Below are 13,036 nucleotides of genomic sequence, written 5' to 3'. Positions count from 1 at the left end.
TTTTACTACTAAACATTAATTCACATGTAAACTATTTTTTCATATTTAAAATAAAATATGATTGACAAAAATGCATTTTTTTTTGAGTATTTGCTCTGGAAAAAAAAACTTGTCTTATATTCGAGCAAATGCGGTATATGTAACTAAGACAATTTGATGGAAAATGTATAAATCAATTTCTTTCTGTTAATATACACATTATTCTGTCTTTTAGGACTGCAGAACCCTGTGAAACATTCTGAGCTTGGGAAAAAAATGGGCTATCAAGGGATCAATTTGGGTACCAAAGTGGGACTGCCCCCCTGAAATAGATACTTGGAAAATGTACACCTATCAGCAGTATAACTAAGCAGCAGTCCACTGTATGGTGTAGTCAATAGTGAGGTTAATAATGACTTAAATCTAGGGAGTGAGGTCACCATATGTGCGTGTCTTGTCACTTTTGCTGCTAATTGGTATTTAGGTTGTGAGTTACACTAGCTGTTTATGTTTGATCTACACAGATATAGTATATGCTAAGGGTGATCAGGAGCACAGTTATACATCACAAATTATCTGAGTTCATGAATAAATACTTCATAAATAATTGGCAATACATTTATTCTGTGCATTGTACGGAATCCAATTTATGCTTTGCACTGATACGTGTTAAGTGAAGCATGAATCCTTCCACAAAGAATATATTGTACTATAGAACACAGGTAAATGAGCTACTAGTTTAATATAGCAGCAACCTTTATGTGTCTTATGATCAAAATGATAAATTAGGGTGATATTTAACATTTAACCCTGCATGTTTCATTACTCTGCATAATATTCTTAAATTCACTACTGTTTCTGCACCCACACAAACTAATGATGAGGTTCTTTAGTGCATAAAGATCTCCACCTTGTCAGTGCCTTCTTTATTTAATGTCATATTTCAGTAATCTTACCCGTCAGTTTTTCCAATATATCCCTTCTAGCCTTTTGGCAGACTCCAACAGCCTTTTTGTACTTACGCCATTTAGAAATTCCCTTTCTCTTCTCCATCTACCATCTCTTCTCTCTCACACATATCTCTTTACTAGCTCACCTTTTATTGTTTTCTCTCTTATCTTTTTACCACCTTCCCCTATCCACAGCAGCTTGGTGCCATATCTTGCTTCCAGCAGCCTTGTACCCCTCCCTTTCTCACTGCACCCTTTTATTTCTGTCTTCCAACCGTTTTACATATGCATGTTGCGTACATAGTATATCATTATGGCAGTGTCTTTAATGTAAACTGATGATTAAACTAGTTCCTATTTTCCTTTAACGTGGAAATCTGTGTTTTCTCAGTTAAAGTGACGCTGAATCCTTTACACCTGGACAGATTCTGTGACAAAAGATTAAGACAGACACCTTATTAAACATCTTGTAGCAGGTTAGAAAACAAGGACATCTTGAAAGGTCAGGTCTGGGCTGACAGGCACTACTTCTGTACATCAAATTAAGCAGAGTGACTCAGAGGCTCAATTACCGTTCAGGAATAGCTCCAACTTCTTAGAGGAGATTCGTCCAATGGAATTTGGCACCGCACATTGATCAAGGCATAAGAAACTGAAGGTTTGTGTGAATGCACAGAGACATTTCCTGGTATGGTGGTACTACACTCCAAGTAGAGGTAACACGTACACGTAAACTTTACTGATAAAATGTAAAAACGTGCACACCTGTAATTACTGTGTCAAAAAACAAAGTTATTTCCCTTGCACATTGCTCAGTGTTAACACAAATAATTTAGCATTTCATGGTCTAGTGCACAGCTCACAAAGAACTCATGAAGCCATTATAATACGCCATTGCGCATCTCCAGCTCCTAAAGTTTAACCATCGAGAAACATTTCAATGCAGAAACAGCTTTGAGTATAAATACATTGTTATTGCATTGCAAACATCTCAGATTATATATGCATAGCTTTTTCTATGAACACATTGCAAGTACCCTATTTGAAAGGTAAACACACAATAATGTAATTATACAGGCTGGTCAAAATACAGCACAAGCCAGTGACAACACTCTATCTGAATTAGGTAAACGCTGGATATTGAGAAGTGGAGGAACTTCAGTGTTTGAAATAAAATGATGGCCACAATGATATACAAATGCTGATTGTTTGAGTAAAAGCTAATTAGCAAAAACTCCAGCAGGGTCACAACCCTGGAGCGCCAAAGGTTTGTGCCACCTCCAATCTACGGGATGATGCACCAATAAGAGGAATATTTAAGTCATAATTAAGTCTTATCTAAAAAAAAAATTGTATATAACTAGTAGTAAACACTGAAGTAGACAAAACTAAATGTGTATTAGTTGTTTCACTTTGCACAGAACAACCAAATCATCACATTACAGTTAAAGAGAAAAATCGTATCATTGTATCCAATGTTATTAATATTTCAGATGGAGAATTCCATATACATTTATTCTTAACCTTACCAAATAAAACCCTTATGTGGCTATCCTAAAATCTTAGAAGGCATGTATGAGCCACATATATCTCATGCCTTGTCACATTATGTTGTGTGGCTTTTGAACCTTTTCTTGACAGAGCAATAACCCTAGGCCAAAAATGCCTAAAAAATGTCAAGACCTAAAAGAAGAAGGGAGCAGTAGCAGAAACATACTAAGCACAGAAGGTGTCTGAGACTTGTTGTTTGAGCGTTTTGTATTTATTCTGCTCCTAATGGATGCATGTCCTTGCAGTGTGGAATGGACAACCTGAAGGTCCTCTCCTCGGCAATAATCCCCAGAGTCCCTTTGTCCCCTCATTCCTCTCTATGCCACACCTCTCTTTTCCTTCCTCCCCGTAGTTCGGGTATAGATCAAATAAACAACACATGTAAACAACACTTGTGTGTATAGCATTGCAGGTATAGCCCAACAGAATAACACACAAACCCAGCTTTGCAGGTATAGATCAACTGGAGATTACATGTAAACTCAGAACTGAAGGTATAGATCAAATAAACAACACATGGAAACAAAACTGCAGGTATAGATCAACTAAATAAGATATACAAACCTAGGTATACATAAATAATGTATGGAAACATAGCATATCAGATATAGATCAACAGAATAACACACAAATCCAGCTTTGTAGGTATAGATCAATTGGAAATCACATATAAACTCAGCATTAAAGGTATAGATAAATAAAAAAAAAAATTACAGGCATAGATCACAGGTTGCACACCCCAAAGCCAGCCCTGGTGTCCACATAGAACTTGACCAGCACCCAGATTACACACACAAATTACAGCTCAGCCTGAGCCATCTTTGTCCCCAAACAGTCCAGTGTGAGCCTTTGTTTTCCCCCCAAACAGCCCAGCATAAGACATCTTTGTCCTCAAACAACTCGCCCTGTGCCATCTTTGTCCCATAAACACCCTGCCTGTGCCATCTTTGTCCCATAAACACCCTGCCCATGCCATCTTGGTCCCCAAAGCTCAAACACCCTGCTTGTGACATCTGTGCCTTTCCCCAAATCACTTATACATCTATGATACACACAAAACACTTATACAGTCACTCATTCATTCACTCTATCATTTACACAATTCCTTCACACAATTATTCATTCTCTCACTCATTCACACAAATTCATTAATGTATTCTCACAATTAACCCCCCACCCCTTACTATCTACCCACCTTCTTAGTATCTACTCCCCCCTTTGCAGTTCACTTACCCTGGTGAGGTCCTGTGGTGGGAGCCCAAGGTCTCAGTCTCGCTGTCCTGCCACGGCGCGCACAGCTTCACCGCTGAGTGTCGGGATATGGCGCGCTGCACCCCAACCAAGGTCTCGAGCTCCCAGCACTGCAGTCAGGGCAGCGGTAGGGAGCAGAGGAGACAAAGGGGGCCGAGCGGTGGCTAAAAACTTTTTCATGTACGGCCACTCGGCGCCCCTCTCTCTCCTCCTTCTCCCTGCCCCCTCGGCGCGGCCCTGGCCTTGGTGATGGGACGACCGCATGGCGCCCCTGCTGACATGGCGCCTTATGCGGCCGCACAGCTTAGACCTTCCTGCTAGACCATGAAAGTCCAAAGTCCTTGTGTTCTTCTCTACGAGTTATTACTCATCCTTTCCTGTACTTCATCAAGGAAGCTTTAGTATCTAGTCACTAGTGGAAGCACAGAAACGCATGCACATTTAAAATGTGTGCACTCATGATGCTTTTAATTAAATACCCATCAACCACCGTCACAATAAACTGGTGAACATATGATGTGTGATTTGCTCTTCATAACGACGAGGCCCTTGGCTCTTTTGTGATAAAATATCCAGTAATGAGTTGTATAATATACTCGTTCATGTGACTTATAAATGATTATAGCAGCACAATGTATTTAATGGAAAAGACTATAACGGCATAGATTAAAGGAATGGATCCCCATGCAACCTTTACCTGCCTTTATGATAAATAGGGGAGACATGTATAGTTTATGGTGGGAGGATGTGTAGTATGTTGTCAGAGAAAAACTGGCTGAAAGTGGGGTCAAAGTTTGCAGTACTAGTGTGCACCAGATGTATAACATACGGTAATGCTGTGTCGGGTTTTGTCTGACGGTTATAGGATTTATCATAGGGTTTGACACAGGCAGTCAAAAACTAAGTATTATTGACTAGAGGGGACACCGTGAAAGAAAGATGTATACCTTTAAAGATGTGCTTCTACAGCTGTGTCTAAAACAGCAGGCATATCCAGATCAGGTGGCCAAGTAACTATGGCTAAGGTTTCAAAAAAATGACATACCTGGTGTCAAAATTTTGTATATAAGCATTAGTGTATTTACACAGGAAGGGTGATTGAGGAGGAAGGCATATCACTGCTGTCCATATGATACATTATGGAGGGCAACATTCATGAAGTAGTATTCATATTTACTACTTTTTAAGGTGTCCTGCCATTTTTCATTCATGCTAAAAATTATTCTTTGGGTGCCCATGGAAACTAAAAGCCACCAATTCTCTAATGAAGGGAACAAAATACAGGTACACAAAAATCTACATGCATTTACTGAACCACTATGAAACTACCAGCTGACAGGTCATAGATCTTAAAAATCAATGGTCACTACAACTACAAAATTAATCATCTCTTTTGTAGAAAACATTTGGCTTAATTTAAAATTGTTCCTATGATTTTGATTTCTGTCATTTTATACTTTGAGGATTAACAAGTACATGTTACAGTCCATAATACCAAAAAGTGATAAGCACTATATGTTACGGTCTGGCTGACTGGCATACACTGATGAAGGCTTATTATGCCTATGGTCAGCAGGTCTTGGGATGGCAGCTCCTTTGCTGCAAAACAAGAGGTAGATTGACCACTTGAGTGACCAGGCTTCCTGGTGCAGGACTGAGGTGGAATGACATTATACCCGAACACAGCAGAAAAACTAAAGAAATGCTCTCTACAAATCTAAAACATAACTTTTACTGATAACGTCTATAAAACACACAAAATAACTGAGGTTACGCAAATAAAAGTAATAATAGTGTAATAACGTGAATGAAAAAAAAGAAAAAATATAGAATACACATATTTGAATAAAAGAATAACAGATTCTAAAAATTGAAAAACATATCTACAAAGGGCTCTAACAAATAAATAGAACATGAGATTAATACTTAGTGTCTACTTATTTGTTAGAGTCACTAGCTTGTGGAAAAGACCTTTGTAGTAGTTAGCATTTTGATTTTTATCACCAATTATTCAATTATTTTTCCCTCTGTGCTCAGCACCTGCATAGGTGTATTCCTGGGTTACACCCATTTATGCTTTCTTCACCAGATTCACCAGTAATTTAATTCACCCAATATGCTACAGCTGTTCATAGCCTACAATAATTACATCAATATCAGTTAAAATGTTGGTGCTGACAGTGCTATTTTCTGTAGCCTTTTATGCAGGCCACTACTTCTTTCCCTCTTTCTTCTTCTCCTCTGATTTAAGCACACTATTTAAAATAAACCTGCACTTGCAGCATACGTTTCCCAAAAGTCTTCGCCTCTGGCACCAGATTCTATCATACTCCATCTCTTTCTACCTGGGCCCAGGTGACTTATTCTTCTTGCGTGCCCTGGCAGATCCATACTCAAGCGTGCGGAGTAGATCTGAGCCCCATCCCCCCCCCCTCCGTCGACCGGCAAGAACTCTCCTTGTGCATTGACCAGCTCCCAGATCTTGTCCTGAAACCAGACATCTCTCTTTGTGGGAACAGTTTGGGGAAAGCCCTTTTCAGCATGACTGTACCACAGTGCAAGATTTAGGTGTGGGTGAACTGGAACGGAGATTGAGAGGTAGATTGTTTTCTTTTTCGTTGCTATAATTCATTATACAAACATATGTTTAGATCCTGCAGCCATCTGACTTGAATTAAGCATAATTCTGTTGAATAGAAAGAAGTTTGGTGAATGACAAAAAATGCTCCAAAAAACGAATCCCTAAAATTCTACAGGTTAACATATTGCGCATAAGTAGAAACATTTGACTGTTTTGTTCAGGTAGAATAAGGTGTGTTAATCAGAAGCCTGGCAGTAGGTTAAGGGCAGGCCCAGTCATCCCAACAGCATAGGAAACACCAGAGCCGGCCTTAGGTGTTCTGGCGCCCTGTGCGGACTACTCCTCTGGCGCCCCCCCATCCCAAAAAAAAGAAAGGAATAAAAACTTGTAACAAAACTTGTAACAAAACCCCAATCACTATATACTACGCCAAACATTGATGTGGTGTAGGCCTACCACTTCACTGTCTGGCTTAGTAGTAGGGATGCACCGAAACGAATTCTGGACTGTAACCGAAAGTGCAGCATTTACCTGGCCAAAACCGAATATGACCCCCCCACACCATAAAAAAATCTAACACTTTTATTTAAAGTAAGTAACACACCAAAATAGGACAAAACAATTAAATAACAATATTATATGATTGATTTATATATGATTAACAGCAATCACATTCCTATCATGCCCAGGCATACCCAGATTCCAGGATGTACTCGCAGACTTGGCATGATAGGAGTATGATTGCCCTATCTACCCCTTCTCACTCCCTTCTCCCTATCTACCCCCTTTCCCCTGTCTCACTCCCTTCTCCATATCTACCCCCTCCTAACTATCTACCCTTTCCCTCTTTGAAGTTCACTTACCTTTCAGGAGTCCTGTGGTGGGGGTACAAGGCCTCTGTCTCCCAGCTGTGCCACTGTATTAACAACACAAAGAACACTTAGTGTGTAAAATAACCTTTGATCTCTGGGTATGAGGGGATAGTGTCTACGTCTCCCACCTAGCTCTCCATCACTTTGTATAGTTGACTCAGTATGGAGCAGTAGCCAAGATTACCATACCCCCCCCAATATTTCAGATGTTTCGAGGGGAGCGGCAAGACTGAAGCCAGGAGAAGAACGTGCCAATCGTACCCAAAGAGTCACCTTGTGGCACTCAGCTTCAGAGCTTTCTTGTACTATGGTAATCAGTAGGTATAAAATGTACATATCTCCCTGGTTTAAATAAAAAGGTTCCGTGTTAAAAGAATAGCACATGTTGTAGTGTCTCTTACTAGTGCATGTGCAACAGCCATTTCTGCTATTTTGTATCTTTACCTCCCTTAATAGAATTTAAAATGAAAAGAAATGGCCAGCTAAAAGCATACGTGAAAATATGTGCAGTAGATGGGATCATAGGGGTTATGTGGGCCAATTAATAGTCTTTTAAAATATTATGTTTCATGACATTCATGGTACAGGTGGGGGCTGCCCTGTCATGTCAAAGATTGCCTGGTATAAAGCAGGACTGGGCTCAATCTGAGTGCCGGTGAGCTGTGCTTGTTCTGTCCTACATCTGGACACATGTCTTGCTGTCTGCAGAGAGCTAGCAGTATGTGCTCACTGATCTGTCCCCCTTTCCTTCCCCCTGATCTGTGGCTGAAGCCTCCCTGGGAGATGGATTTTCTGGCACCTGCCAAACTCTGGATGGGCTCTGACCTTTGTAACTCACAGCATGACGCTTCATCAACAGAGCCCCCTTCCCCTCTCCTCCTTCAGCTCTTTCATGGAAGTAGAGCACAGAGGGGTGAGAGCTTTTCAAAGGTACAATCCGCGAGGTTAATAAGAGGTATCCCGCAGGGGAAGCTGGCTGGGGGTAGAGGTAGCAATAACCTTTTCTATGGAAATATGTGTCAATCAAACTCAGCCATTGCAAGGTAGACATGTCCCTGAACTGTATCGGCTGTTAGCGTGTTTTCTACCCCTTCAGTGAGACAAACATTTTCTGGAGAAAATCACTTGTCTTGAGCAAGCAGAAATCCTTTCCGACATAAAACTCAGCCAAGGAAGGGTTAATTATTACCTGCGCTGAAAGGTCATGTTGCAGACTAAAATAGATTAAATAACACCCCGGCCCTTTTTTCCCCACTAACATACCCTGGAGAGAAGAGTAGGGGCAGATATTCAACATGCGCACTAATTAACATAATTATCCAATTATCTTAGGTCTGGATATCACAAATCTGCTCATCTGCTGTAGGTGTGAAATTACCTGGTATAAATACCATATTTCCATTAGCAAATAAAAGGTTATTAAGAATACATGGTCTTTAATCAGGACAGACTCAGAAAGACATGCTGTCACCCTAACATAACATTATCTTTGTACTGTCCGCTGGGATGAATTGTTTCTTAACCCTAACAGTTATAGGATTTGGAGCAAGTTATTGTGAATATTGATGTGAACAATTTTCAAATTACACATGAAAAAATACTTATTTTTTAAAGGACCGGTTATTTATATCATGTGCAGATATTATGTCTTCAGAGGCATACACTATATTGCAGAGCAGGCAGTACTTTAATCAACATAAAAAAATGCAAGATTCCACTATTACCTTATTGGCTCGATTATAGGCCGCACCCTTATTGTTTGGTGCTATTTTTAAGAAAAAATACACAGTGGAATGGTAAAACAGTATTTTACCCAATGAATGGGAATACATGTATTTTAAAAAATTTTGTAACAGAAAAACAGAAATTTGGAAAACCAATAGCCATTTTAAGCCCCACCCCAATTCATAATGCACCTTATAGATATGCCACTCCGCCCCCTAGATATGCCACTCTGCTCCCCAGATGTGCCACTCTGTTCCCCAGATATGCTTCATGCCCCCCAGATATGCCACTTTGGTCCCCAGATATGCTTTATGCTCCCTAGATATGATTTATGCCCCCAGATATGCCACTCTGCTCCCAGATATGCCACTCTGCCCCCCCAGACTTACCAATGCATCCCCAGACTCCCTGGTGTGTAGCGGGGGCATTGGGTGGACAACCTCTGCTGCTGCCCGCCACTTCTGCTGGGGCTTCTATGACAGAGTGCCGGAAGGTCATGTCACTCCGTCATAGAACCCTGGCGAAAGTGCCGGGCAGAAGCGGAGGTTGTCTGCGTGCTTCGTGCAGACGTCCACCGGCTCCCAGAGAGGAGGAGACAGGTCCCCTACAGCGCTGCGGGGGATCTTCCTCTCTGGCAGCCGGTGAACGTCTGCACAATACGCTCAGGCAAGATCTGCAGCTGCCCGGTACTTCTGCAGAGAAGTTAAGATTCTATCTATTTTAATCCTCAGCACCAGGCCCATGATGCTCTCAATCTGCCCAAAATATTCGAATAATTATTTATTTTTTTATTCCATGTTGGAAATAACATATATATCATGCAATCAGTTCATAAAGACATACCAAATACACTGCGTATATGTTTGAAGAAAATATGCTTATGAAATAGTTTTGTACCCTTTGCCAATTCAAAAAAAATATCCCCAGATTTCATTTTAAAAATCTGGTCACCTTAAGCTTCCCTAACTGAGCATACAATTGAATATGATACTGAAACTGACCTAAATAAAAAGCCAATTTCAGCAAAAAGATAATCCCTAAAATGCCATTGACTACTAGAAAGAGAGTGGAGAAGCCTGCTGATTAAGTATAAAACTAAACACTGAATTTAAGCTAAATAAAAAAAAGGGGAAACATAATTTAAAAATTACTGGATAAGGCTGATATCAAATGAATAAAATGGTTTCTGTGCATAACAAAATGATGTGTAGCTTACTAAGGATCCTAATACCAAAAAGAAAGTGATGAAACTTTCGCCTGGTTACATCACATCTCATCCTTTCTTGGGTTAGTCTCTAGCCTCTCATCTTTTTTTTTCTCATGTGCAGCTTTCTCTCTTATTCTCTCAGCCTCGTTGTTACCATCTGGCAGTGGCATATCTATTGGGGGAGCGAGCGATGCGGCTGTCCCGGGCGCAGAAAGCAAGGGGGCGCGATGAGGCGGCAGGGAGCGGAGGAGAGAGGGGGCGCCGAGCAGTCAGAAATGAAAAAGTTTTCATCAACTGCTCGGTGCCATTCTATTTCCTCCACTATTTTCCTCCACTCCCTGTATAAGTGGTTGTGTGTGTCATAGATATATAAGTGATTTGGGGAAAGTCAAATATGAGGGTGTTTATGGGACAAAGATGGCACAAGGCGGGCTGTTTGGGGACGAGGATGTCTTATACTGGGCTGTTTGGGGGGCTAAGATGGCTTACGCTGGTCTGTTTGGTGACAAATTTGGCTCACGCTTGGCTGTTTGGGGACAAAGTTTGCTCAGGCTGGACTGTTTGGGGACAAAGGTGGCAAGTCCTATGTGTGTAATCTGGGTGCTGGTCAGGTTCTATGTGGGCAGTATGGATGCCAGGGCTGGCTTTGGGGTGCAATCTGTGATCTATGCCTGTAATTTAAGGGTTTTTTTATGCTCACTTTACATGATTTTTAATTGATCTGTACCTGCAAAGCTGAGTTTCTGTGTTATTCCTTTGATCTATACCTGCTATGCTATGTTTCCATATATTATTTATGTATACCTGCAAATACAAGGTTTCTATGTTTAATTTAGTTGATCCAGGCCTGTAGTGCTGTTTCCATGTGTTGTCTATTTGATCTATACTTTCAGTGCTGAGTTTACATGAGACTTCCAGTTGATCTATACATGCAAAGCTTGGTTTGTGTGTTATTCTGTTGATCTATACCTGCTATGCTATGTTTCCATACATTATTATTGTATACCTGCAAATACAGGATTTGGATCTCTGATTCTGTTTATTAGATCTATACCTTCAATACTGAGTTCAAAAAATTTCACAACATTTTTGCCCCAGGCAACTGCAATTCTGGTTACGCCACTGCCATGTGGTCAGGTACATGTAACACAATGTTACATGAGCACACTGCATTCCTGCATGCTGCTCCAAAATTGTTCACAAATGGTTTTTCCAACATTTTGCCTCCTGGGCCCACCCGTCCCTGTTAAGAGCCTTTTGGGATGCAATAAAGATATTCCATTAATGGAGACATCCAGTCACCCTGCATAATCCGTGTATATTGACTTGAATTTTCATTAAACACTGGACTGGTAAAGAAAAATTCCACTATGAAATATAAAGTAGATAATATGCGTAAGTGTCTTGCATTAACAGTTAGCAAGAAACAAACAAAGCAATCCCACATACATAACATTTGTATCTCCTGAGTTCACTGATGCTTAGAAAAATTGGCTATAATCTTATAAAACTATTAAAGGATCCTCGGTTATAATATTCATAATCCTAATTGCATTATCCAGAGTACCAAATAGCTTTAAAACAAACAGTTGAATACATTTTGTTTTTTCCCCTGAAATAATTCACCTGTAGAAAAAATAATTTTAGATTGTCCTACCAAAATGTGTTAATTTTTACTAAAATATATATTTTTTATAACTCTTCTTTGATTAATAAAGACAATGTCTCTCACATACACATTGTATAGGAAATTACAACCAGTACATCTCCAAATATGTAACATTAATCCCTATTATAACCTCATTCGATAACTCATAACATAACTCATTTTATAAGTCAGTTGCTGTAGTCCCCAAAATCATCGTGTGAATGTATCATTGGCAAATTTTACCTTGTATGTTTTTTTATCCCAACCTCGACTTGGAGGCTCATTGGCTATTTGTGTATGCACAAAGTACAACTTCTTCCTGTTATAAAACCTACTAAAGTAAAACCAGTAAAAACCATAAAAACAATAAACATCCTCCCGTCCAATCATTGTTCTTGTCAAAATCAAAGATTTCTCACTTGTATTGACTCATCATCTCCTTCCATATGTCCTGTCATGTGGTCTTGTGTATCGGTCTCCCTACCCTACCCTACTGCATACGTGACTATGCTGGTTGGCGGGTTGTTTGATGTAAGTATATGGCAGTACACATGCAAAACCTAGTCCTGACTTCACTGATGCTTAGAAAAGCTGACTATAATCTTTTACAATAATAATTTTATTATGTCCCATCGAAATTTGTTAATTTTTATTAAAATACATTTTTTCCATAACTTTTCTTTATTAAGAAAGAAATTGTCTCTCAAACACATTGTATAGGAAATTACAACCAGTACAGCTCCAAATATGTAAACTGTATCCCTGTTACAACCTCTTACCATAAGCATAATGTGTGTTAGAAGTCAGTTACCCTGTAGGTTTTCTTTTCTAGATACCTCAGGGTGGTTGGTTCAACCTCAACATGGAGGCAAGTGTGATGTGCTGGAGCTTCAATGGAGTACATTCCCTTCCTGTTTTACATTTGTTATAAAATCCAAGAACATAAAACTAGCAAAAATCATCATAATAATAATAATAGGCATTCTAACTTTTAATCATTGTTCTTGTCAAAATCAAATATTTATTGCTATATTGACTCATTGTCTCTTGTTTTGTCATATGGTCTCATGTATCAGCCTCCCTACCCTACTATGCGTACACGACTATGCCGCAAGTCATATTGGGGTGTTGTCTGATATGAGTCTATGGCAATATAATTCAGTGTATCGGAATGTGTTCTTAATTTGTAGTTTTACCTCATCTGGAGGAGAATCTATAAACCCTAAACAGATTTTAAAAATTGTATTTGCTTTCCCCTCTTTATCAAGGCTG

This window comes from Spea bombifrons, chromosome 12 (assembly GCF_027358695.1).
Source record: "Spea bombifrons isolate aSpeBom1 chromosome 12, aSpeBom1.2.pri, whole genome shotgun sequence".
NCBI classification, from domain to species: Eukaryota; Metazoa; Chordata; class Amphibia; order Anura; family Pelobatidae; genus Spea; species Spea bombifrons.
The sequence above is the reverse complement of the archived record's forward strand: the minus strand, read 5'-3'. Positions refer to the sequence as shown.